At 48.7% G+C, this 25,663-nt stretch overlaps 1 protein-coding gene across 14 annotated transcripts in view; it reads right to left on the bottom strand.

Moving 5' to 3' along the window:
- Positions 1 to 23,240, bottom strand: part of PPFIBP1 (PPFIA binding protein 1) — a 91,205-nt gene extending 67,965 nt beyond the window's left edge. For 10 of the 14 annotated variants that reach the window (XM_071551631.1, XM_071551629.1, XM_071551634.1 and 7 more), the window contains exon 1: positions 23,120 to 23,239. The gene's annotated coding sequence lies outside the window, so the exon portion shown is untranslated. Of the gene's footprint in view, positions 1 to 22,801; positions 22,984 to 23,119 lie in introns of those variants that run through there. The other 4 variants (XM_071551633.1, XM_071551636.1, XM_071551640.1 and 1 more) reach the window with 3 other exon arrangements.
- Between the last annotated feature and the right edge of the window lie 2,423 nt (positions 23,241 to 25,663).

Genomic DNA, 25,663 nt, shown 5'->3' with positions numbered 1-25,663 from the left:
TGTTTTGGTAAATCAAAGATGTTCTTTGTTGCTGTGGTTTGACAGAGCGTTTAGTCATTTCCTGCTCCCGGAGTCAGCGTTGCACACACAGCCCACACCTCGGGCGAGCCCCACTCACTGCCCGAGGGGAAGGGAACACTTCCATGCCCTCCCCCAAAGGGAACTGACTGCCCCAGAGCCTGGCAGCACCAGGATGCAGTTTGTTTCCAAGGTTGCTAGGGAAGTGGGCTGCATTTCCCACTCCCCCACTTCCTTCCTTCCTCAAACTCTGCTTAATTTTGACTCAAGAACTCCCTATGCTGGTTTTGGCTGGGATGGAGTTAATTTTCCTCACAGTAGCTGGTCTGGGGCTGGTTGGGGATTTGTGCTGGGAACACTGTTGATAACACAGGGATGTTTTGGTTCTTCCTGAGCAGGGTTTGCACAGAACCAAGGCCTTTTCTGCTCCTCACCCACCCTCCCAGCACTGGAGGGCACAAGGAGATGGGAGGGGACAAAGCTGATCCCAAGTGACCAAAGGGACATTCCATACCCTATGGCATCATCTGGAGAAGAGGAGGCTCAGAGGTGACCTCAGTACTGTCTAGAACTCCCTGAAGGGAAGTTCTGGCCAGGTGGGGGTTGGTCTCTTCTCCCAGGCACTCAGCAATAGGACAAGGGGGCACGGGCTCAAGCTCTGCCAGGGCAAATTGAAGTTGGAGAGCAGAAAAAACTTCTTTGCAAAGAGAGTGCTCAGGCAATGGAATGGGCTGCCCAGAGAGGGGGTTGATTCCCCATCCCTGGAGGTTTTTCAGCTGAGACTGGACATGGCATTGAGTGCCATGATCTGGTAAAGGGACTGGAGTTGGACCAAGGGTTGGACTTGATGATCTCGGAGGTCTTTTCTAACCCAATCCATTCTATGATTCTGTGATCTCAGCACATACAGCTGGGGGGAAAAGTAGCACAGAAGGATGTTCAGGGTGATGGCATTTCTCTTCCCAAGCCACCATGAGGTGTGGTGGAGCCCTGCTGTCCTTAGGGATGGCTGAACACCTACCTGACCACGGGAAGTGGGGAATGGATTCCTTGTTTTGCTTTGCTTTTTCTTTCCCTATTAATCTGTCTTTATCTCAACCCATAGCCTTTCTCATTTCCATCCTTCTGATTCTCTCCCCCATCCCACCAGGAAAGGAGTGAACCAGGGACTTTTTGGGGCACAGCTGCCAGATGAGGTTAAACCACAACACTGCCCCTGTCACACACCCTCTAAAACCCCAGAGCTAAAACATCTCTCTTGCGCACCCTCACTCTGAGGACTGTTAATCAAAGCAATTCCTATAGGACTGTGATGCTCATCCCAGCATTTCTCCTGCCTCAGCAGGGCATGGGACACAATGATCCAGGAGGTTTCAAACCGTGACCTGCACCAGGATGCCAGGAAGGCTGAGAGCCCTCAAGGAAAGTCTGGAGTTCAGGTGTGATGAGTGAAAACTGGGACTTGTTGGGACTCCTGGGAAAGGGTGGGGCTTTTCTGGTTTAACTGGAAGGGTAAATTATCATCCAAGAACAGCAGCAAAGGGAACAGCTGCTCTTACATCACACATGGATGTGCCACACAGCCCCAACCAGAGGGCACAGGGGCTCTCCAGCCTCCCCAGCAAGAGCTGAGCTCTCCACAGAGTTCAATCCAAGTTCAATTCCAGTATCAAGAAAATGACCTCCCAGAAAACCACACTCATAACCAAGAGCCACTTGCTAGGAGTGATCATTTAAGAAGAGGACCAGGCAAACCAGGTGAGAGTTAAGCAGGCTTTTGCTTTCACACAGAGAGCATCACAATATAGAAAGGCCCTGGAGGAACTCTCCCAGTATCCCCAGGAAAGAAAGGTGAATGATGCCATTTTTTTTTCCTTCCCAGGCTAATTTCTTAGTCAGGAAGAAAACACAAATCCCAATCCTACAATCTTGCATGTTCAGCCATATTTTCCCTTGCCAATCAAAGGCTTTCTGCCACAGCCACCCATTGCTTTTTCGAATTCAAGAAGCACAACTGCATGTAATTACAGGCTGTGGGAACTTTAACAAGACACATCCATATGCCCAGAGACATGAAAAATTCACACGTTGCACTGTGTGGAGGGGCAGAGCCTAACAAGGAAGGTGCAGTGCTATTACTTTACTTTGTGATTACAGAATTCTTTCAGAAGAATGCAAGAGTACTGCAAGCAAATAGTCTGATCCATGTCAGTCCTTTACTAGATACAAATAAAGATCTGCTTTGCCTAAACTTTTCTCATCAAGCAAAGCAGGGCTTTGAGACACAAGATCTGAGAGAGCCTCTCCTCTCTGCTAAAAGCTACAAAAATGACTCTCTAGCACAGGACCCAAGTAATCACAGCACAATTCAAATTACTGCTCCTTCCCACACACTTGCCTCATGTCTGCAAGTTTGTGCTTCAATTAAAAAGCTACTATGTCATTCTTCCTATGGTTTAAGAAGAAAATTACACAGGCAACAGGACTCAAACAAGTTTGTCTTTAAGAGTCTCCCACCATTCCCAGAACAGAACTCTTGGATCCCTTCCATGGTCACCCCTTTGGTGCTTCCCCCTTGTCTGCCACACACCCTCCCTGGGGCCACACAAGTGCTCAGCTCCTTCCCAGCACCCTCCAGCTATTCCCAAAATCCCAGCCACGCTGGCAGCAGCTTGGCTGAGTCACCCATGGGCACCCACAGAGGCTCCCATGCCCTGTCAGGGCACTCACCTTGTTCAGAGTTCAGCTGCCCCCACATCCACCCAAATGAAAGGCCATAGAATAAATCAACAGCTGCTAGACAGAACTTGACTCAAAAGAATTATTAAGGAAAATTGATAACATACACACTTCCAAGGAAGTCTCTGGTTGTGTCCAGTTATCTTGCCTTGGAGAGGTGGGAGCAGGATTTCAAGGGAAGGAGCAGAGCAGTGAGGAAACACTTACAGTCTGAAGGATTTGGGGAGCTAATGGAATGCCTTTTATTTTGGTACACTAATGGTACAGTTTCCTGTAACAGGCCTTTGGGCAAAGACTGGTTTGACTCTGAATGGGAGTAATCAGGGCTGCAGCTTGAATGATTTCCCCACATTCCCATAAATCATCCATCCCCAACACGTAATAATTCACCTTTACATCACCCTGGGTACATTGTTCAGCTGTGCAGACCACGTAGCACATCTCTAATTTATCAGGGGGCAGGCTGACTGCACTCACACAGATCAGGCAGAGAGATGCTCCAGCCCTTATCTTTATTTTTGGTTTCTAGGAGGCCACAGACGCTTTGACACGGACAAGAATCACGGAGCATCCAGTTAAAAGCCAGGCTGGTTTGGGGTTTAAAACACCCACAGCTGAAACCCAACACTTGCCCATTTGCAAGTGCCAGCCTTGAGCTAAAAAAGCCAAGTTTCAACCCAAACCTGGGGGGGGGGGTTGGCACACACAGAAACACATTGAAAGGATATCACTCTCATAATACAACAGTTGATTTTGGGGTTTTTTTCCCAATGAATAGTTATATCACTTGCTTAACATGCTATGGAGATATTTTTATCTGGTAATCTGGAAAAATTCTCATTGTCTTAAATTTCAGGTTTTTATGGTATCATTTTGAGCTACCAGTTCTCACTTTAATGCCTATCTACATTCCTCCAGAAAAAAAGTAATGCACTTTGTTCATTGCAGACAATGTTTAATATACATCACCTATTGCCTCATTCATGCGATCCAACTGAGGTAATTTGGTTCCCATACATTCTCCTTATCTTTGCACCAACAAATATAAGCAGGTTCTTGCGTATTTCAGGAAAAAAAACCCCAACTTCAACAACTATTTCAAATCCCTTTTTTTTTTCCTGTGGAATCTTCATGGAGAAGACAGAAATTCATTTTTGTTAGTCTGTACATGAGTCTGTCACTAAGTTATAAATAAGTCTCAACAAGAGAATCAGTTGTCATGTGGCTGTAATGTGAATCATTCTTAAATATACTTGAATAACTACATTGCAGAAATTTTACAAAGTTCATTTTCACAGTCTGTGTAAGGCTTTTCAGTTCATTAGCTAAAAACAAGCTTGAGAGGTTACCTGCTATCACCTCACTGTGCAGTGTCTTGTATCACTGGACAACTGACTTACTAAATCACTTAGATTAGATAGCATTTAAATTGCAAGTTTGTCAGAGGGACCAGGCAAAAACTGATGCAGGAAAAAAATTAGGGAAAGAAAAGTGGAATTTGAAGTAAATTTGGCTATTTCAGTTAGGGATAACAAAAAGTCCTTTTATAAATACATTAATAACAAAAGGAGGGGCAAAGAAAACCTCCATTCTCTGTTGGACTTGGAGGGAAATATAGTTAAGGAAGATGAGAAGGCTGAGGTACTTAACACCTACTTTGCCTCAGTTTTCACCAGTAAGACAGGTGGCCCTCGAGACAACTGGCCTCTGGAGCTGGTAGACAGGGAGAGGGAGCTGAATACCCCTCCTGTATTCCAGGGGGAAATAGTTACCGATCTACTGAGCCAGCTGGATCCTAACAAGTCTATGGGACCAGATGGGATCCATCCCAGGGTGATGAGGGAGCTGGCAGAAGAGCTTGCCAAACCGCTCTCCATCATCTTCCAACAGTCCTGGCTCTCTGGGGAGGTCCCAGATGATTGAAGGTTGGCCAATGTCACCCCAATCCACAAAAAGGGCTGCAAGCAGGACCCTGCCAACTCCAGGCCTGTCAGCCTGACCTCAGTGCCTGGCAGGGTTATGGAGCAGTTCATCCTGAGTGCAATCACACAGCACCTTCAGGGTGGACAAGGGATTAGACCCAGCCAGCATGGGTTTAGGAGGGGCAGGTCCTGTCTGACCAACCTGATCTCTTTCTACAATCAGGTGACCCACCTGGTGGATGAGGGGAAGGCTGTGGATGTGTCTATCTGGGCTTCAGCAAGGCCTTTGACACTGTCTCCCATAATATACTCCTGGAAAAGCTGGTAGCCCATGGCCTGGACAAGTGTACCCTCTCCTGCATTAGGAGCTGGCTGGGGGCCGGGCCCAGAGAGTGCTGGTGAACGGAGCTGCATCCAGCTGGTGGTCAGTCACCAGTGGTGTTCCCCAGGGGTCTGTGTTGGGTCCAGTCCTGTTTAACATCTTTAATGATGATTTAGATGAGGGGATTGAGTCCATCATCACCAAATTTGCTGATGACACCAAGCTGGGAGGGAGTGTCGACCTGCTGGAAGGCAGGAGGGCTCTGCAGAGGGATCTGGATAGACTGGAGAGATGAGCTGATTGCAATGGGATGAAGTTCAACAAGGCCAAGTGCAGGTCCTGCCCTTTGGCCACCCCAACCCCCTGCAGCGCTCCAGGCTGGGCACAGAGTGGCTGGAGAGCAGCCAGGCAGAAAGGGACCTGGGGGGACTGAGGGACAGGAAGCTCAACAGGAGCCAACAGTGTGCCCAGGTGGCCAAGAAGGCCAATGGGATCCTGGCCTGGATCCAAACTAGCGTGGCCAGTAGGCCCAGGGCAGTGACCCTTCCCCTGGACTCTGCCTTGGGGAGGCCACACCTGGAGTGTTGTGTTCAGTTCTGGGCCCCTCAGTTGAGGAAAGAGATTGAGGGGCTGGAGCAGGGCCAGAGAAGAGCAACGAGGCTGGAGAAGGGACTGGAGCACAAGTGCTGTGGGGAGAGGCTGAGGGAGCTGGGGGTGTTTAGCCTGGAGAAGAGGAGGCTCAGAGGTGACCTCAGCACTGTCTGGAACTCCCTGAAGGGAAGTTCTGGCCAGGTGGGGGTTGGTCTCTTCTCCCAGGCACTCAGCAATAGGACAAGGGGGCACGGGCTCAAGCTCTGCCAGGGGAAATTGAAGTTGGAGATCAGAAAAAACTTCTTTGCAGAGAGAGTGCTCAGGCATTGGAATGGGCTGCCCAGAGAGGGGGTGGATTCACCATCCCTAGAGATTTTTAAACGCAGATTGGCCGTGGCACTGAGTGCCATGATCTGGTAAATGGACTGGAGTTGGACCAAGGGTTGGACTTGATGATCTTGGAGGTCTTTTCCAACCCAATCGATTCTATGATTCTATGATTCTACAAAGTGAAAACTAAAGGGAACTGAGCAAAACCAACCACATTGTTAACTCCTGAGAGCCAAAAGGCTGAGAGCTTGTGCTGCAGCATCTCCCACCCCAAACCAGCACACCTGAACAACATGCCAGCACAAACAACACTGAATCAACAGCCCAGCACTGGGGGATGCACATAAGTCAGCCAACAGCAAAAATAAAACACTTTCTGGAAGCATAATAAAATATTATAAATCATCTCCTGAGTCACAGAAGAATAACATCAGACAGACCATTCAATGAAGTGCTTGTAAGACCAGTTAGCAAGAACCAACTGGAGGTTTAAAGAAAAGCTTTCAAAGCAGTAACTTATCAGATTGTAAGTGAAACTAGACATGATTTACACAAGGAAAAGAATTATGACTAATCTATGACTAATTTTGCATTAATCACCGTGTCCATCCCTGAACTGCAGTGCCACTCTGCTTCTGCTTGGGTTTAATTCTACAAGCCAAAGCAACAGGTTGTGCAGTTTATAATCTGTGAAAATGCAGGTCTCAGCTGAGGGAAGATACAGAAGGGACTGGAAGACATGGAAATTCCTTATTGAACTCCACTGAAGATCTCATGCCCTGACACCCATGTTATTGCAGCAGTGTGATCTGTGGAATCAGAGATGAGAGAATTCACAGCTTTAGCAGCACCAAGAGACTGGTGGTGTCACTGTTCTCCTCCTCACAGTTAGGTCAGGAACTTAAACAGATCCAACACCACAAACTTATAAAATCCCATTACTGAGGCACATGCACCCAAAACCTGTGACTCCAGAGCACTTGGAAGCTTTGAAAGCAGCAAAACTCAAGCAAAGATCTGGAAAAGGAACAAAATACAGAGCTCCAATAATATCCACCCTCCGGACAAAAGGAACAAAATAACATCCTTTTGTTGCTGTTAGGAAAGAGGTAGCCAAAAGATTAGAATTAAACCCCTAGAAATTAGGATCAACACAACCAGATGCTTTGCCAGCTTCACAAGTGAGTTTTACACATGTATTCTGCTCTCTCTCCAGGCAGACACTTCAGCTGTTTCAGCCCTTTTAGGTTTGTTATGTGCTCATATTCATCCACACAACAGGATTCAGCTGTTGTGCTTTCACATGCACTGCAAATAATCCTGAAAATACCATTACTAATTGCATTGTCCCCCACACTGTTTTAAAGCACATGATTGCAGAATAAAACCCTCAGCACATATTTCTGGCCTGGATTCTAAAGGAAATTAAATTTATGTGGTAGTGTTGCTTGTCAGTCTTCACTCTATTAAATTTTTCAACTCTCTACTGAGTTCTGACCACACTTGGCAGAAGGTGAAGAGATGCAAATGGGTGTCACATTCCTACATATCTGGGAGAAATTATTATGCAGATAGAGGAGACACATCCAAATCAGCTTCACATGGATCAAACTCTGCTGCAAGAACTCAGCAATTCCCTGCTTTGGTTGGCCCAGTAGCAGCTCCACCACCATCTACACATGGGCAGCCAGTGCATTTGTTCACTCCCATGAAACAGGAACAAATATTTCATGTTTCGCTGGTTGGTTTGTTTTGTGGGAGGGTGGTTGTTTGGGGTTTTTAAGGAAAGAGGTGAACTTTGTTTAGAAAATTGGATGCGAAAGAACAACCCACAAGATGCTGAGGGCAAACAAGTGCCCCATTAAGTGTGTGTTGTGTTAGATCTTCATTTAGGAATCACCTCATGACCATCTTTCCCACGGGGGACAGTTATTATAGAAGCAGCAAACGTCCTATCCAAGGATATCTCCATTAAACACCCCACACAGGGATGTTCCCAGAGTTCAGCAGTTTGGCAAAACAGATTTGTAACTGCTGTGTGACATTTGGGAGACAGCAGGAGGACTTCAGCACCACTGAACCTGTTTTCCAGCAGGGAAAGTGGGAAAGGATCCTCTTTGGGGGCATATTCTGAGAGGTGGTGGAGCACAGGCTGATCCATCCCCTAAGCCTCTCCCTGGAAGGCTGAAGGCTCCATCCCCTTGAGTCCTGTCCAGAACATGCTGCTGTCCCACAGAGGGGATGGTGGGAGCAATGGAGGTGGGAGAAGGTCTTTTCAAGGGGTCTTTTCAGAAAAAGTCACCACCATCTCTCTCACCTTCTGCAATCCAACCCTCCCCTGTTACTACATATGGTGATTCAGTCCCCTCAGAGACCCCTCCACAGACAACATTTCTTCAATGATGGTTCCTTTTATCCTGAAATATCCCCCAAGAATCCTATAAACTTATGAAAGGAAAAAACAGCCTTCCATAGTAATATATAACTCCTGCTTTATTGACAGGGCAAGGCGGCACTTATAAAAACACTTTATGGGGTTTATGGGGTACTGTACAAAGGAAGATACAAGAATACAGGTAAGTTGTTCTGAATTTGTGCTCCACTGGCTGCCTTAAGTGCTTTTGTGTCTGCAAGATTTTCCTTAGGAACAGGAGCACTGCCCCAAAGAGAGACAAAGGCCACTCTACTTGGATTTCCATGAAACCCCCAGCTACTGAGCTCCAATTTCCCAGTGATTCCTTATTATCCTGTACACTCCTTAGGTACAGAGCACATCCCCAAGCCCAGCAAAGACAAGGTCTAGCAGACCTTCCCTCCTCTTCTATATCTGGCTCTGCAGGTCAAGACAAGCATAAGGGAGGACCACATAAGAACACAATCTAGATGAACCAGAACACAAGAAATGAAGAGCAGGGAAGGGAAGGACAGATTGGGAAGATTTGCACAAGCTGTGTGCACAGCACTGAACATTCTGCCACGTGAAGAAGCCAGTTCTTCTCTGCAGAGACTCCTCAAGCACAGGGCTGCCAGCACACACCACCACATTCTTTTTTAAGGCAGGATTTTCCCTCCCTATTTATGCAGTCTGGGGACCTGCAGGCTGAGGGATCACCTGCTGCAAGGTGGGATTCCTGGGAGCTTCCTGCAGGTCCTGCTGGGCTGGTTAAAGCACAGCAATCCTCCCAGACAGGGCAGCAATGCAGCTGGTAACAAAGCATTGCCCCTCTCCACCTCATCACTGATTGTTCCTCATTAGAGCACTTATAATCTTTATATAGAATTCTTTTATGTAGCCTAATTTGCCAAGAAGTAATGGCTCTCCTCCTTCCCTGGTAATACAAAAGAGAGTTGTAAAGTGATTTCATTTGCTGTTTATTCCATAGCCCTCCTTCCCAAAAGTTTCTCTCAGATGCATCTGAAGCCAAATGCATTTGGTCATTAGAAAATGTCTCAGATGGACCTTATGTTTCACCAGGTTTTGTGTGGAAAAGATGAGTAATTTGGGAGGCTTTACATCTTTGATTTTACTTTGTATTTCTTGCCAAAAGAAATCCATTAATTTCCTTCTTAAAAAATAAAAAAACACCACCACTGAAGCACTGAAGAATTCAACTCTCCACTCAGAGCAGGGGATGCTCAGAAAGAGCTGTATCCATGAAAAATAAGCATTAATTTTTGGACAATAAATATGCTGGGTGCTGAAAAGGTCCCTGCTGAAATAATCACTCCCCTGCACTGGCTACCACTCCCTACAAGTGAGTTGAAAACAGGGAAAACAGATTTGTATCCAGCCTTCCCTGTAATCCAGCAGCAAGACCAAAGAGTGTTATTTTGCTTCTGGATGAGTACAAGTCCTTGCTGAGCCCTCAAAGTTTCCATAAACACTCATCAAGGAAGAGAAAATGAATGACTGACTTGCAGCACCTCCTGACACACAAACCTCAAGGCTTTAGCTGTTTAAAGCCATCCACCCCAAGCAAAGGGCTGAGCTGTATCACAACCTCAGAGCAGCTAAAATAGTCCTACTTAAGACAAAAATATTCCTATTTAAGACAAAAGGGAGAAGATTGTTTTTTAAGAGTAGAACAGTTCACAGTTGGTATTTGCAGAAACCTCCTTCCACGTGTCTTTACACTGCTGTGTTTCCAAAGAGCCTTCCCACACTGCAATGAATTTGGTGTAATTACTAGCTTGGTACTGAGATATTTAATTGTACTGTATTAGCAATTAAGCTTTTGACTTCCTATCCAAGGGCTCTACTACTTTTAATTAAAATTGTACCTGATAAGACCACACAAACCCAACACTGTGGGGTTGGCTGCAATAAATCCACAGGTTGAGCCTCCATACAAGGATGTTGATCCAGAGTTAAAACTAGTTCTTAGTACAGAAGAAGGTGCCAGGGTAGAACTACATGAATTTTGGATGTTTTCTGAGTTCCCCATGTCAGTCACAGACCCTTCATTGTGAAGGTACAGTCTAGTCCCCAACCCTGAGGGAAAACAATCCAGACATTCATGTACCCACAGCTCCAGCAGCTCTTTGCTCCCCCAAATCAGCTGCAATCAACCCTCCCAGTGGTCATTTCACTACATCACTGTTTTCCTAACTAATAAAGGTCAAACTCTCATTTTTGTTATTTTAGATTTATAGTTCCTCTGAAATGAAAGGTATTCCTGTGCCAGGAAGAAGAAAAAAGGAGATTTATCTGCCCTACAGACACAGAAATAGAAAGACAAAGCAACCATTACTTCCTCTGACTTTTTAAAAAGGGAGAAAACACAGGGAACAAGAAGCCAAGATTATTAGCAGACAAACCAAAAAAAGAAATCAAATCGAAGAAACAGAGCAATGAGAGCTTTTGTTCCCAGGAAATCCTTTTCAGGAACTGAGGAGGCTCCAAGCAATGCAGCTGTGCTTCCTGTGACCTGCAGCATTCCATTTGGGAACACAGGGCAGGTCACAGCCCTGGAACAGCTCAGGACACTCACATTGCACTCCAGAACACTCAGCTTGGGTATTCCCACCAGAACACAGGGAAAGATAAGGATGTTGGTGGTGCAGGAGCAGGGACTGGGGATTTTGGACCTGCATCAGAGGGATGGAGCAGCTCTACTGGGAGGAAAGGCTGGGAGAGTTGGGATTGTTCAGCCTGGAGAAGAGAAGGCTTTGGGGTGACCTCATTGTGGCCTTGCAGTGCCTGAAGGGAGCCCACAGGGAAGATGGAGAGACACTATTTGCAAGGGCCTGGAGTGACAGGACAGGGGGAATGGCTTCAGACTGACAGAGAGCAGGGTTAGATTGGATTTTAAGAAGAAATTTTTCCCTGTGAGGGTGGGCAGGCCCTGGCACAGGTTGGGCAGAGAAGCTGTGGCTGCCCCATCCCTGGAAGTGTCCAAGGCCAGGCTGGATGGGGCTTGGAGTGACCTGGGACAGGGGAAGGTGTCCCTGCCCATGGAACATTTTAAGGTCCCTTCCAACACAAACCAGTTTGTGATTCTATAACTCCTTTGGAGCAGAGTCTGCAGCAGCAACAGGAGATAGAAAAGCTGTCTAACAACACAGTTAACAGAACACCAAGCAGACACACACACCCCATCCTTTCTCCCAGCATCAGGCAGGCTGGGGATTTGTAAGAGAAGTATTGCTAAGTGGCAAATTCAGTTCCTGATGAACACACTGAATTATCACCCTGCTTCTTGCAAGGAAAAGCATTTAGAACTGGCACAGGCAGCTATCCACACAAACCGTTTTGTAAAGCACACACGGCCCCAGGAACATCCCTTGTTGTATTATTGATAGACAGAACCAGGCTGAGGCGAGACGGACTTTGAACAGCAGCAGGAGGGCAGGGCACAGGGAAAGGGAGCAACACAACAGCAATCCCAAACTGCTGCAGGACTTGGATAAACACACTCATTAGCACAGTTTGTCTACACTGAAAAATTAACTTGAGCACTGTCCCCAGCTTGCCCTCCCAGCTATATCTTGAATTTGAGCACAGTATTTAACTTGAATTGGTAGGAGACACAGGCAAATATTTGATGGAGCATCTACAAGCAATATCTAAACACCAGTGCAGGCAGGCAACACGCAGGGATCCTGAAGAACTCTAAGTTTTCCCCACTATTTTCAACTCCATCATACCCTGTGGTCAAACTCAGAAAGCAACAACAACATTTGTATACTTATTTATGTATATACGTTTTAAAAGTTTACTCAGTTTCTCAGCTTTCTTCAAAACTGACAAATTTTAAAGTAGAGTTTCATGTATATTTTTTCACTTTGTCCCTGCACATGATTCCATTGAAAACCTTCAAGTATTGCATATGCATGGCTTTGGGAAATTTTGCTTTTACCTTGAGAGTGAGTGCTTTGGTTTTTTGAATCACCCTGTGTCTTTTTACAGGAAATCAAATTAACACGAAGTATCTTTTAATAATCCTAAGAGCTTTCCAGCAATTCAATTTGCAGAATGACAGACCAGTGTTCTGTGTTACAGTAGGCAGTTTATCAGGCTGTTTTGACAGCAGGTCTTGTACAAAGCCTTGCCCAGAAATGTAATACTCCCTCCCACTGTTCCAGCCGTGCAGTCAGTGGCAGCAAACAGTTATGAGAGCAGAGCCAAGCACACACTCCCTCTGTCACAGCCTCAGTAGCTTCACAGAACTAAAATCTGGAAGTACCAGCCAATATAACCCCAGTGCAGGCAGAGCTGTGTGAGGTCAGGTTAACACTAAGTTGCTTCATTCAGTTTTCCCAAAACGAAGCCAGTTCTGCACCACCAGAGGCCCCTGCGAAGGGAAAGGGCTTGAAACAACAAAGCAGCTCAGGGGAAAGGCTGCTACATGTGTGTGTGAGGAGTTGTCCCTACCAAACATAAACCCAGCCAGGGCCAGCAGCCCAAACCACAGGGAAGGCCTTGCTTTGGCATCCCAACCTCTCCACGTGTCACTGGATTGTCATGTCCCAAAAAGTGTCCGTCCTGCTCAGGCACATGGTGTGCCCTGTGCAGCACAAGGGCTCCAGGAAGCCAGATAAGAGTCCTGAGAGCAGGAAGGAGTGAAAACAAGGAAGGCAACTTATCCCAGGCTCAGGAGGGAGGAAGGAGTGGTGGAGTTACAAGCAGAGCTCAGTCTGGCCACATCCACCCAGCAGCAGCCCCGGCATGAGCACAACTGGCTTTTGTGCAAACACTGAGACACGAAGCATATTCCAAACAAAAATCCCTTAGGGCAGAAAAAACCAAAAATGCATCAAGAAAAACTTTTGGGACAACTACTTCTGCTGCTGGGTTTATGGGCTTTAGCCTATTTTTAGCAAGCTGCCTTTGCAGATGCCAAAATAACAACTCCCCTTCTCTGTGCATACACAGCTGGACAGGGACCTTTCCCAGCCTGGCCACAACATCTGCATTCAGCTTAACAGATGTGCATTGCAACAGGAAGGCTTGAGGGGAAGCCTCTTCTCTGGAGATCCAAACACAAGTAGTTTATATACTCCAAGGGCCAAGCAGACAGCCCATGGAAAGGAGGGACCCACAAGTGCAGAGTTAGAAAAGGTCCTTCCTCACTACCAGGAGTATTCCCACTGGGAAGCTGCCCCTCCTCAGCCATCACAGCTCTGCAGAAAAGCTGCAGGTCCAATTACATCCAGCAGATCTACACCATCTCCATGTGGGCAGGAGAGGCAGCCAGACAATGCAGGCACTGCTTTCCTGGGCTGACTTGGGGTCTTCATCCATCCATCCCTCCCTCCCTCCCTCCCTCTCTCCCTCCCTCTCTCCCCACTCCCAGCCCTAGGAGAAGCAGGGGGCACTGCAAACCCTCCAGAGCAACACAGTTCAAGCCCAGAGTAAACAGGACTGTAAAATCACACTGTCCACCTCTTGCCACCACTGCTCTCGAAGCCCAGCACCCCTCCCAGGGCACAACACAAATTTGTGCGGTTTTTGTTCTCAGTGGGAGAAATCTGCCCATTCCCAAGACACCAGCCAGTAAAGCCCCAAGCCCCTGGGATCTGACTCTGACTCCATCCAGGGAAAATCACCTCAGCCTCTGATGGCTCCTTACAGCCATCGCCACTGGGAATTCAACATACCCTGACTGGGAGAACAGGATGAGGGCCAGAGCAAACCCCAGCAACAGTTTTCCCCCTGTCCTGGGGAATGCCAAGCTTCCCATTGAGAGCCTGACCATCACCAACCTCCAGCACTCCCTCAGCCCCACAAGTGGCTGTGCAGCAAGAACGAGGCTGTCGCCCACCGCCTCAAATATTGCCCTGCCCAGTTGGTTTTCCTCTGCTTCCCACATCCCTGTGCAGGCCCAGAACCACAGATTCACCCATGTTTTTTTTAGCTACTCCAGCACTCCTGGGCCTCCTTATCTCCACAGTTCTCTTCCACAAATCTGCCTCATTTCCCGCAAACACCCACGCAGCGAGCTCAGCGTACTGGCTTGTCTCAAACCCTCACACAGGCACAGCCAACTTTTAGAGGAGGATTCACTTTTCATTTTTCATAGTCTCAGAGCTATGCAACATGTTGAGTCTGTGCTGTAACCTCCTGTTCATCACAGAACGACTACCAGTTTGCTTTGCATTAATGTCACGTATGGCTTTGATCAGACCCCGGAGAACCTCTGGCTGCCCTCAATTCTGTGTAAACACCAACCAGATCCAGGCATGAGGCTCTGGACACAGGAGGAAACCCTCTGCCTCAAAGCTCTGCAGCACAAGCTAGACAGGAGGGATTAAAGAAAGGACACCACAAACTATGGCAGTTGGGATTTCTCTGTGTTCCCGTGGGAATGCAGGCTGTGGTACAGAGGGCAGGGATGTGCACTTGGATACAGACCCCACGGAGGGTGGCAGCACTAACTCCTCAAGCCAGCAGGGCCACCTGCTCTGCAGCAACTCTGGAGCGGCTCTCACCACCCAACACACCCAGTGCAGTCCCCCTGCGTTCCCTGGAGGATTCATTTCCTTGCCCCTCACTTCCACACCCAAAGGCTTCAGCAGCAGAGACCCCACCAACCCCTTCCATCCAGGATGTCCTTCTGCCTCCACCAACCACCTCCCTACAGCCTGTCCAGATAAAAGGCACACCAGCAAAGGCATCTCCACCTGGGTCTCACTCTCCATGGACCTCTCTCTTCCCAGAAAAACATGGCAAGTCAGACAAGACAGAGCTGAGGCCTCACTAGAAAAAATGCTACTTTAGTTGCCTCCAGCAGGTATTTCATGCACTGCACTGTTATTTCTCTCTGCTTACAGCAAGTAACACCTCACCCACGGCTCGATGTCTTAGGACAAAGACACACAACAAAGCCCATAAGGCTCAGCGGAAAGGCAGTGGGATCCCAATTTCTTCCTTTTAACATGGAAAAACAGTGACAGACCCTCTGTTTTGCTTCGAAAAGCACGCTTTGCAGGAGCTACATGAACACAGCTGGATCCAAGGGAGGGAAATGTTCCTCACCATGTGCAACAGCAAAGCCAGGCCTAATCACCACAGGCACGGGGAAATTATATTGAATGTTCAGTAAGAAGAGGAGTTAACTGTAATATCACAGCCAAATTCTCATTTAGCATCAGCAATGCAGCTGGATACACTGACCTGAACAACTGGGAAGCCAATTCTGAGCTATTGCCACATGTGCTGCAGCTTCCCTACTCACTTTAATCAAAGAATTATAGAATGTGCTGAGTTGGAAAGGACACACAAGGATCATCAAAGCTCAGCTCCTGGCCCTGCATAGGACACTCCAACAATCCCACCACATGCTCCTTGAGCTCTGTCAGGATTGGAGCCAGGACCGCTGCCCTGGGGAGTCTGTTTAGTGCCCACCACCCTCTGGGGGAAGAACCTTTTCCTGAGATCCAACCTAACCCTCCCCTGACACAACTCCAGGCCATTCCCTGGGTCCTATCCCTGGTCCCCAGAGCAGAGATCAGTGCCTGCCCCTCCAGAGGAAGTTGTACTTGCACTGAGGTCTCCCCTCAGTCTCCTCCTCTCCAGCTGAACACACCAAGTGCCCTCAGCTACTCCTTGCGCGGCTCCTCCAGGCCCTTCCCCATCTTTGTCCTGTGGGTGCTCTCTAAGAGTTTTATATCCTTATATTGTGGCACCCAAAACTGCAATCCCACCCCTCTGACAGAGATACAGCAGTACAACAAGGCAAATCCTTCCAGAAACATCATCCTGTTCCACCTCCTTCTGCCCTTCCCATGCCCCCCAGCCAGCTCAGCCCTGCCTGAACAAGGCAGGCCCAACTTTGCCTCCTTTATTCCAGTGCCACGGCCCAAAGGGGAGGGAGCAGGGTGGTATCTCTGTGGTGCTTTCACTGGTGAAAGAATAAATTCTCCTTTCCAGCAAAGGCGAGACTTCCAGTTGGAGGTTCTTTACTTTCCCCTCAATCACAGCAGCTCTGGCAAGCCAGCTCAAGGCACAGATGATGCACAAGCCAAGCAGCAAGTGCTCACATGCTGGGAACTGTTCAAACAGGAATAATTCAATCTTTTTGTAGTCTCACCCTAGCTAATTTGCCACAAGCTGTCTCTTTTCAGATGCTACATGAAACACAAGGAGAAAAACAAGCTGGATTAAGCTGGTCCGTTCACAACCAGTTCATCTACTGTGAGTTCAGGTCAGTTAGTTTTCTGTGTAAAACAAATCCATTTTTTTCAGCTTCACAGGGTTTAAGGGACCAGAATTTATTGCAGTAACCAAACATTGCTCACTGCACAAGCGTGCAGAGATTACTTAACTAATGCAAACGATTTCCAGCCTGCGTGCAAGGAATGCATGGGATTCTCTCCTCCACCAGCATTCTACAAGTACTTTTTAGGTAGCTATGGAGACGTTACAGCCTTTCTCATTTTGCTGTCATAACTAGACAGCTATTGATTCCTTTATAAAATTCCTTGGAAGAGTGGAGAGGGAAGGAAGGGGAAGGTTCAAGTACCACAAGGAAAAAAATGGGAACAGATGGAGACAACAGCACAGAGGCTCCTCGCAGGAGGCAGCCTTCAATTCCAGGTTGTGCTTTAGTATTTGTACAAGTAAGGAGGCAAATTTACCCCATAACAGAGGGAGAGATTCCCAACCAGGTCCAAAAGGAAGAACATTTCCTGCTACCACTGCCCTGCACAAAAGGAGGCCCTCTTTGTGCCCGTGCTGTGGTTTGGCTCCAAGACAAAGCTCTCTGGAGACATGGTGGGACTCCATTCTTGCTGGGCTGCAACATGTTCCCCTCCCTCTAAGTAGGTTATCCCTGACAGGCACTGCAGGTAATCAGTGTCTCCTTTCCACACTCTCCAGGCATTACAACCTCATGGGAGGATTGGTAAAACAATCTTGCCCTTCCCCATCCTTCCGACAACAGCCCAAGAGCTCCCTGTGAGCTGAGCAAGGCTGGTCCTTCAGCAGCTGATTCTACCGAGATGCCCAAAATGATGCTGAGAAAAATGCCTTTCACCTCATCCACCCTTTATGATCAAACACTTCTGTGTATGCAGATTTAAGAGGCTGAAACCTGAGATACCATCCTGGGAAACACTGTGACACTCAGATGAGGACCTACAAATTGTTACAGATTTAGTCCTCCTTCAGAAACTCCCCCAGTAATGAGAACAACAGATCAGGCTCCCAGCAGGTATTTCCCCTTGGATAAAGCAGAAAGGAAGACCTGCTCAACCAGAACATTTTTCTTAAATTCACCTTAGACCCAGTCACAACAATGGAGCCAGAACCTGCAGAGTTATCTCCACCACTGAGCTGCAGGAAGTTTACTGGCACCACCCTGAAAACAAATCCCAAATGCTCTCATCTCCACACTGCACCTGCAGCCTCAGGACTGCCCCCCAAAGGGGCACTCTCAGGTGATACTCAGATTGAGGGAGAGCAAAATGCTGCTGCTGTGGAAGTGTTGGCACCTGTGACAGACCTGGTACTGCTCCTTCCATATAACACCCACCTGCCTGAGCAACCACATCTCCAATACTCCTCCGGCTCCTGGTGGTGCTGCATATCCCAAGGGTATCCTAGAAAACACAGTCCTGCCCAGCACCACACAGCAGGTCCAACACCAGCTCCAGGACAAGTGTGGAAACCTCCAAGAGGATACTTCTAGTTAGGACCTCTCAGTTCCATGTTTCACATCCAAGGGCAGGTGCAGACCAAGGTAAGCCGTGGGTCCCTTCCAACCCAGAATAGTCTGTAAATACGTCTGTGAAAAAGCCACTACCATGCTCTTTTTGGACAAGAAGAAAACAAAACATAGCCAATATTAGAAAAAAAAATCCAGCCTTTCTTTATAAAAATTCCAAAACCAAGCTCTTAGAGCCAATGTAAGCTTAGCCAAGAAACATAAATATGCATTTCTGAACCTTCCCCTGATGTTTCCTATACAAACAAAACAAATTAAAAGTGCTGTCACAAATGAAACCAGCTTCGGTTAAGTGGAGGGGAAAAAAATGCTGATGGCTCTCAGATCCAACTGACAAGCCTTTTCAAGTCTGCTCTGAAGCAAAACCAACTTCCCAGAGATTTAAATTAAGAGTAAAGTAATATTTTCCTTTGCTTAATCCTGGTTTGGAAGCAGGACAGAGGATACTACAACAAAGCCAGCACCTGAGCCCACCCCCCATTTAACAAAAGTCTGTCAGAGATGTTGCCAGTGCAGGAGGGAGAGCAAAAAGGCTGAGCACCACAGGGAGCACAGCCACCAAACCACCACCTCCCAAGTGTTTTACAGCTTAGACATTTAAAACCTAAGCCAGGATGGCAGAGGAGATGCTTTGGATTTGCAAGTAAAGCTTCCAAACTCCAGCAAACCAAAATCCCACAGCTGATATCTACATATCCCTGTCCATGCTGAAGCTGTGACGATCCCCAAGGAACATGTGCTCCTTCTCCTTATCAATGCCTTGTTTCCAACTCTTCCGCTGATCCCATAGGAGCAAACTGCCTAAAAGGGAACAGAGTCTGGCAGTGTCTGTATAGCAAGAGGGATTTTTACATGGCAGCTGTGTAAGGACACAGAACCCAAGACCAAAAGTGCTACAGCCACGTGAGATAATTATTTTCAGAAACACAGGAACAGCTTGGGGTGTTTTTACAACAAAGGTGGTTTTCTCACCTGCTCTTCAAGACAGACATTACACTCTGCAGAACTTTAATTTGATCCTAGAGGTGCCTCCAAGTGCCAGCCCCACAATGCCCAAAAACACAGAGACCAGCCTTCAAAGGGTTTGTGTTTTCCTTTCCCCATCCTTTATACTCCCCATGGCCTGGGTTAGTCCATGCAAGGCCAGACCATTATCACTGCCTCTTATTTTGACACGTCTGTTAGAGGGCAAGAAGGTAGAGCTGCTGTCCCAAATCCATCCCATTTGGAGCCTCGAGAACTGTTTGATTTCGAATGTGCTGATTCGCGCCAGCGGTTATCAGATTTTTCCCATCTCAAACACAATCAGACAGCTGTCTGGCAGCACAGAGATCCTCCACTTCAGAGCTCAGATGCTGCAACAGCCAGCTCGAGCCTCAGCCCTCAGGTTTGTCATTAATACATAGCAAAAAGCCTGTAGAGAAAGATACAAGTACAAACCAAAGTTGATCTTGGATGCTTCTGCTCACAGGTGCTATTAGAGGAGGGGATTTTGTTCATGCAAGAGTCACAAGCTGAGCCTACTGGAGGAGTGATTACCATCAAAATGTATGCAAATCGCTCCTGAAAGTCACATTTGCTGTTATTTTCATCTGCCGTTTAACACCACAAGCCAGAGATTGCTGGAGTGGCCTCTGGTCCTGCTCTTTGACACAGCCTGCACTGGTTAATGATGCAAAGGGAAAGGGAGCATCCCTACCTCAACACAAACTGGATCTGGCTTTTCCAAACACTGGGCAAGAGATGTAACCTCTGAGGAATAACACAGAGCCTTTCCTGTGTGATGCAAAGGTTAATGCTTGCAAACCAGACACCTCCAAGGAGCTCTCTGTAATTCTGAAGGTGGCATTGAATGACCACCATTTTCTCATTCACAGTCAGATTATCAGCACCAAGAGTCACTTTCCTACCCAGACACAGGGAGGGTTGATGCCTTAGTTCTACTCTAAAATATAAAAGCACAAATGCAAAGGCTGACCAAGAAGGAAGCACAAGAGACACTGCAATGACATCCTTAGGCTCTGGACATCAAACAAATTTACAGCACGGCAGGACAGGGTGAGAAATTGTACTAAATGCTAAATAAATGTCTGGGCAGAAACAGCAGCACAACAGTTTACCTCTCCTGGGCTGGATCCAAGAGCAACGTGACTAATGGGATGACTAATGGGATCTCACAATTACAAATGGGGGAAGGGGTTCGCTGCTCAGCCTAAGTATAGGAAGGTAGTAAGTGGTTTTATTTATGAAGGTATTAAGTGTTCTCTTAATGCACCCGCCCCACACAAGAGGAGTGAGCACAACAAAACCTGTCTGAACTTTCCAATAAACCTGCTCCTTGCATCTGTGAGTTTACAGATGTGGTTTGGCCAGGCAGAAATAGGTCAGGTCATAACTGTGCAGCTTTAAAGCAGCGACATGACTTCAGTTTTGCTTTGAAGCCTGAAAATAACCAAGGCAAGTATGAGAGAAGCTGCCTCAGGTACACCAACCCAACCTGAGCATCACCAGTGTACAAGCCAAGGCAGAGGCTACCAGCACCTCCTTCAGAAAGGTGGTAAAGGCAAATTCAGCAGTGGGAAGGGGGTTTTACTGACCACCTCTAGCACCACAGGAATTTACAGGATGCTCTATTACCTCCCTAAATCCTGCCTTATGTCTGAGCTTTTAGTTTCTCTGTAAACCACTGGACTCCCCAGTCAGAGGTATTTAGGGTATTTTTGCACTCCTCTTGCACCACTCCAGGAGCCAGGGATACATTTTTGGAACATCTGTACTGGATTTGTGATCTGGGCCACCTCTGCACAGAAAACACACAGTGCAAAGCACAACAAAGGCAATTAGTCAGTTATTCAAACGAGTTTACAGCAACACTGCCTGGTCCTGAGTAAGCCGAAGGTCTGTTTTGATGCAATCACAGCACAGTCAAGAAAGTGACTAAACCTTCTCTGGTTTTAAACCTCTTCAGGGGAAGGATTTCCACTTCACCCAAAGTGTTCCTTGAAGCAGTGGAAGCCAAAAACAACAGAGAAACCCCACTTGGGTGGATTTAGTAGACACAAAATCACCCCAAAGGACACTACACCCTGTGCAGCTCTTCACACACAGCACTGCTTGTCCTCAGCCCACCCTGACCTGACCACTGAGCAGTGGCCAGGATGTGTCCTGCTCATCACCTGTGAGCAATGGGACCAGACAGGCTGGCAGCACCACCTGGAAACCTCAGCCTCCTGGGAATGGCTGTAATCTCAGGAATGTTAACAATTATCTTCACGTTGCCACGGGTCACAGGCAAAGCCTGCCCATACACCCCCACAGACATTCACATCAGCACCCAACTGCTTCCTGAGGTGTTTCACAGTGCATAGGCAGCACAGCCTAAAACTGAAACAGGACTTGCATCTAAGCAGGGGGAAAAATGATATTCATCACGGTTCTCTGTTCCATGTGACATCCACCCCTGATTTCCAGGCTCTCCACCCTGCAGTTTGGGGACAAGCAGTATTGTTACTCACCAGTATGTTTCCAGAGCATGGATCTGCTGCAGACACATGTGCACAGGACACATCAGGTTAAACATTCTTCAGCAGAACTCTTAAGCCCTGATCCAGCAAGTGGATGAGATGCCAGGGCATCTTGCTCAAAGGCAGAGTGTGCTGAAGGGGGAACCTGCTCCCAAGGACCCTGCTCCATGGCCAGGCAACCAGGTGGAGCTCCCGCTGCCTTTGGGGAGGAGGGAAACAACAACTTCACACTCCTGACATATGAACATCGATCTTAATTTATGAGCAACACGCCACTGACAGGCATTCTCACTTCTAGGAGCTGATCTCTCTGATACAGCTTTTTAAGAGACTGTGCTAAACCTTATTCCCAAAACTTCACTGGGACAGGTACTAAGCTAAACTAAGGAGCACTCTGGCTGTGATTTTTTATTGATAAGAAGAAGCCAAAATCTCTGCTGCCTTTGGAGCAGAAAGTTTAAGAAGATTTCAACTTTTTTCCTTTCCAGAATGCCTCTCACACCGAGCTGCCATGCTGCCTCTGGTTTTACTGAAACCTCTACTTATGCCCTTCACAAAAGTAAATCCTCCAGCTATAGCTGCTACCTTTAACAGAAGCAATAAATCCGGAGCTGACACACTGTAACTTCTTCCTCTGGGATGCTCCATCGTGTAAGCGCGGAGAGTATCCTCACTCTGCGACCCATTTTGCTGTTTACTTTTTGGAATGCGGCGACACTTGTATTGCTCAATGTGCTGCCATTGCAATACACACATGGTGCTGGTGGCAGGATCTGTGCCTGGGCCAGGAGAAGGAGCCAGCAGAGTCCCTGAAGGCTTAGGCACAGCCAAGCCGGAGCTCAAAACACGTCGTCTGTGTTTCTGCATTCGCGGCAGGAAGCACGCACGTGTTACAGCACAGCAAAGCCTTTAACACCAAGGCTGACTTTACCCCCACAGAAATCACCACGTAGGTGTAAAGCACCTTTTTACAGCCACAGCTGCACCTCAGCCAGGGTGTGAGCCGGCACAGCCATGCCGGCTTTCAGAAAGCACGGATCTAACAGAAACAGACCTAGGGAAAAGATAATTACAGGATGGAAAAAGCCCAGGCCCTAAATCAAAACACATTTGTTAGGTCCAGATAAAACTCCGAAGTGCAGTTTCGCAGTACTAGCGCCTGAAAAGACTAAACCGGAGCCTGCCTACCTCTTCCCGAAACTTCCCTCCAAGTTTTGCCACTTCCAGCACAATAAAGCACAGAAGTTCGGGGGCTTAGTGCGGAAAACGCTTCTCCTTCCCCTTCCAGCGCGGATGCCCCACTGCTGGGGACGGAGTCCGGCTGGATTCGGACTCAGGGCGGCTCCCGATCCCGCTCCCGCTGCGGGGGGACCGTGGCCATGGCGGCTGCAGAGGAGGAGCTGGGGCAGGGCAGGGTAGGGCGGGAGCTCATCCCGCTGGGACACAAAGTTGCCGCTGGGTTCCGGACCGTGCCCCGGGCGCTACCCGGCGCGCACTTCTCCTTACCTGCAGCACAGACCCCGCGGAGCCCTCCGGGGCGACCGCGCCTCCGCCGGCTCCGGGCACCGCTCGGGACCGCCGGCCCGCCCGCGCCGCGCCGCTCCGCCCCGCACAGCCTGGGACCGCCCGGTCCGCCCGCACCGCTTCGGACCGCCCAGCACAGCCCGGGACCGCCCCGCACCGCCCACACCCCCCCGCACAATCCAGGACCGCCCCGCACCATCTGGGACCGCCCCGCACCGCCCAGCACAGCCTGGGACCGTCCCGCACTGCTCCGCACCACCCAGCACAGCCCGGACCGCTCCGCAAAGCTCCGCACAGCCCGGGACCGCCCCGCACCATCCAGGACCGCCCGAGACCACCCCGCGCACCCTGGGACCGCGTAGGACCGTCCCGCACTGCTCCGCACCACCCAACACAGCCCGGACCGCTCCACACCGCCCAGCACAGCCTGGGACCGTCCCGCACTGCTCCGCACCGCCCACACCCCCCCGCAAAATCCAGGACCGTCCCGCACCACTCCGGACCGCTCCGCACCGCCCAGCACAGCCCGGGACCGTCCCGCACTGCTCCGCACCGCCCAGCACAGCCCGGACCGCTCCGCAAAGCCCCCCACAGCCTGGGACCGCCCCGCACCATCCGGGACCGCCCGAGACCGCCCCCAACAGCCTGGGACCGTCTGGGACCGACCCGCACTGTTCCGCGCCACCCAGCACAGCCTGAGACCGCACCGCAGCGCCCCGCACCACGCCAGATCGCCCACGACCTCCCCGCACAATCCGAGACCGCCCGGGACCGCACCGCAGAGCCCCGCAGCACTCCAGACCGCCCAGGACCACCCCGCACCACTCCAGACCGCCCAGGACCTCCCCGCACTGCTCCGGACCGCCCGGGACCGCCCCACACGTCCTCGCACCTCTCCGCACTGCTCCGGACCGCCCCCCACCACTCGAGACTGCCCACAGCATCCTGAAAGGGGTCTGCGAGCCCCCGAGCGCCCAGTGCCCTTATGGTGAACCGCAGACTCAGCTGGATTGGAAAAGACCTCTGAGATCATCGAGCCCAACCTGGGCCCGAACAGCACCGTGGCACCAAGTGTCACATCCAGCGTTTCCTTAAACACCTCCAGGGACGGGGACTCTGACACCTCCCTGAAAAGCCAGGGCTGATCTCCCACCCTGCCCACCCTCGGTCCTGCCTGGCCCTCGGCCGACTGCCCCAGCTCTGATCATCAGCGTTCTCACAAGCATTACCATCTTTTTTTACACAATTTAAGTGATTCACCTCGGGGATGGATGTGATCCATCCACAGCCCACCCCAAACACCAGCCTTGGCTTTGCCACTTCATGGCAGATGCTGCTCCTTCACGGGACGAGTGGACCATGGGCTCGGCTCCAGGTCCTGCCAACTAACCCTGAATTTTGTTTTGAGTTGAACCAAAACTTTTGATCTCAGAGCTCTTCCCCTCATCCCCTCTCCAAAAGCTGGGTTAGAGAAAACTCCCAGAAGTTTTGTATGTGAAAAAAAACTATTTGCTTGTACTCTGTTTCTGACCATAAATTCTGAAGTGGAAGTTTCCATTCAAAATGGAAACTCTTGGTGATGTGTTGAAAGTAAACGTTTGGAATTCACACCAAAACTGGAAAGGAACCATTTGGTTTTGAAGCACTGTTTGCAAAGAGGGCAAGTCATTCCAAAACTCTGTTTTCTGGCAAGTTACCAGCCTGTCACAGTGGCCACACAGTTCCAGTGTGTCTCAGGTTAAACAGCAGGACTGAATTTTAGACTATGAGAAAAGAAAGGCAATTTAAAAATACCTGTTTTTCTTTGGTATCTTCTATTTCTAGTACCTCTGTTTCAAAACTTCAGTGCCGAACTATGGTTTAGATGCTTTACAATTGGCCTTTTTCACATGTTTTCCTCAAATCTTCCATCTGTTCTCCAGCAAATGTTCCCCATTTGCTGTCAGCTGATGGGTAAGTGCTGATCACACTCCAGGTCACACCAGGCTGAATCACATGGATCCCACATCCAGCACTTCCATGCCTCCTGAAGTGGCTGGACCTGGATTTACCCAACAACAAGCATGTGGAACAAATATTGATCCAATATTCTTCAGCCTTTTTTGGGTTAACTGTCCTGTTGATGCCCTTTTTCTCAGTTTAATTTTTAGTTTAGAAAGTGAAGATCCTTATTAAAGAACTTAATGCAGAAGGGCTTCATTTGTCAACGTGAGTGAGATCTCTGAAAGCAAATCTTAGCAGACAGAACAATTCAAACAACTGTTTGTATTCTTTCATCAGAGAAAATACCTTTGCAAGTTCAGACAAATCTCTGATGAAGCTTTCTGGCGTGCTTATCTCTCATCTCCCAGAATAGCTTAGCCCTTTTTGCTCCAGGCTGGTTTGCAAGGAATGGTTGATTTTCCCCACCTTTGTGGAAACCAAGCAGCCTCTGAGAAGGCAGACAACCGGCTCCTCACTCCTGTGAGGGTTTCAGGAGGTTACAAAGTATTTTCCAACATTGTTCAGCACTGGAGGAGGTGAAAG

This window comes from Pithys albifrons, chromosome 3 (genome assembly GCF_047495875.1).
Source record: "Pithys albifrons albifrons isolate INPA30051 chromosome 3, PitAlb_v1, whole genome shotgun sequence".
NCBI lineage: Eukaryota > Metazoa > Chordata > Aves > Passeriformes > Thamnophilidae > Pithys > Pithys albifrons.
The sequence above is the reverse complement of the archived record's forward strand: the minus strand, read 5'-3'. Positions and strand labels throughout refer to the sequence as shown.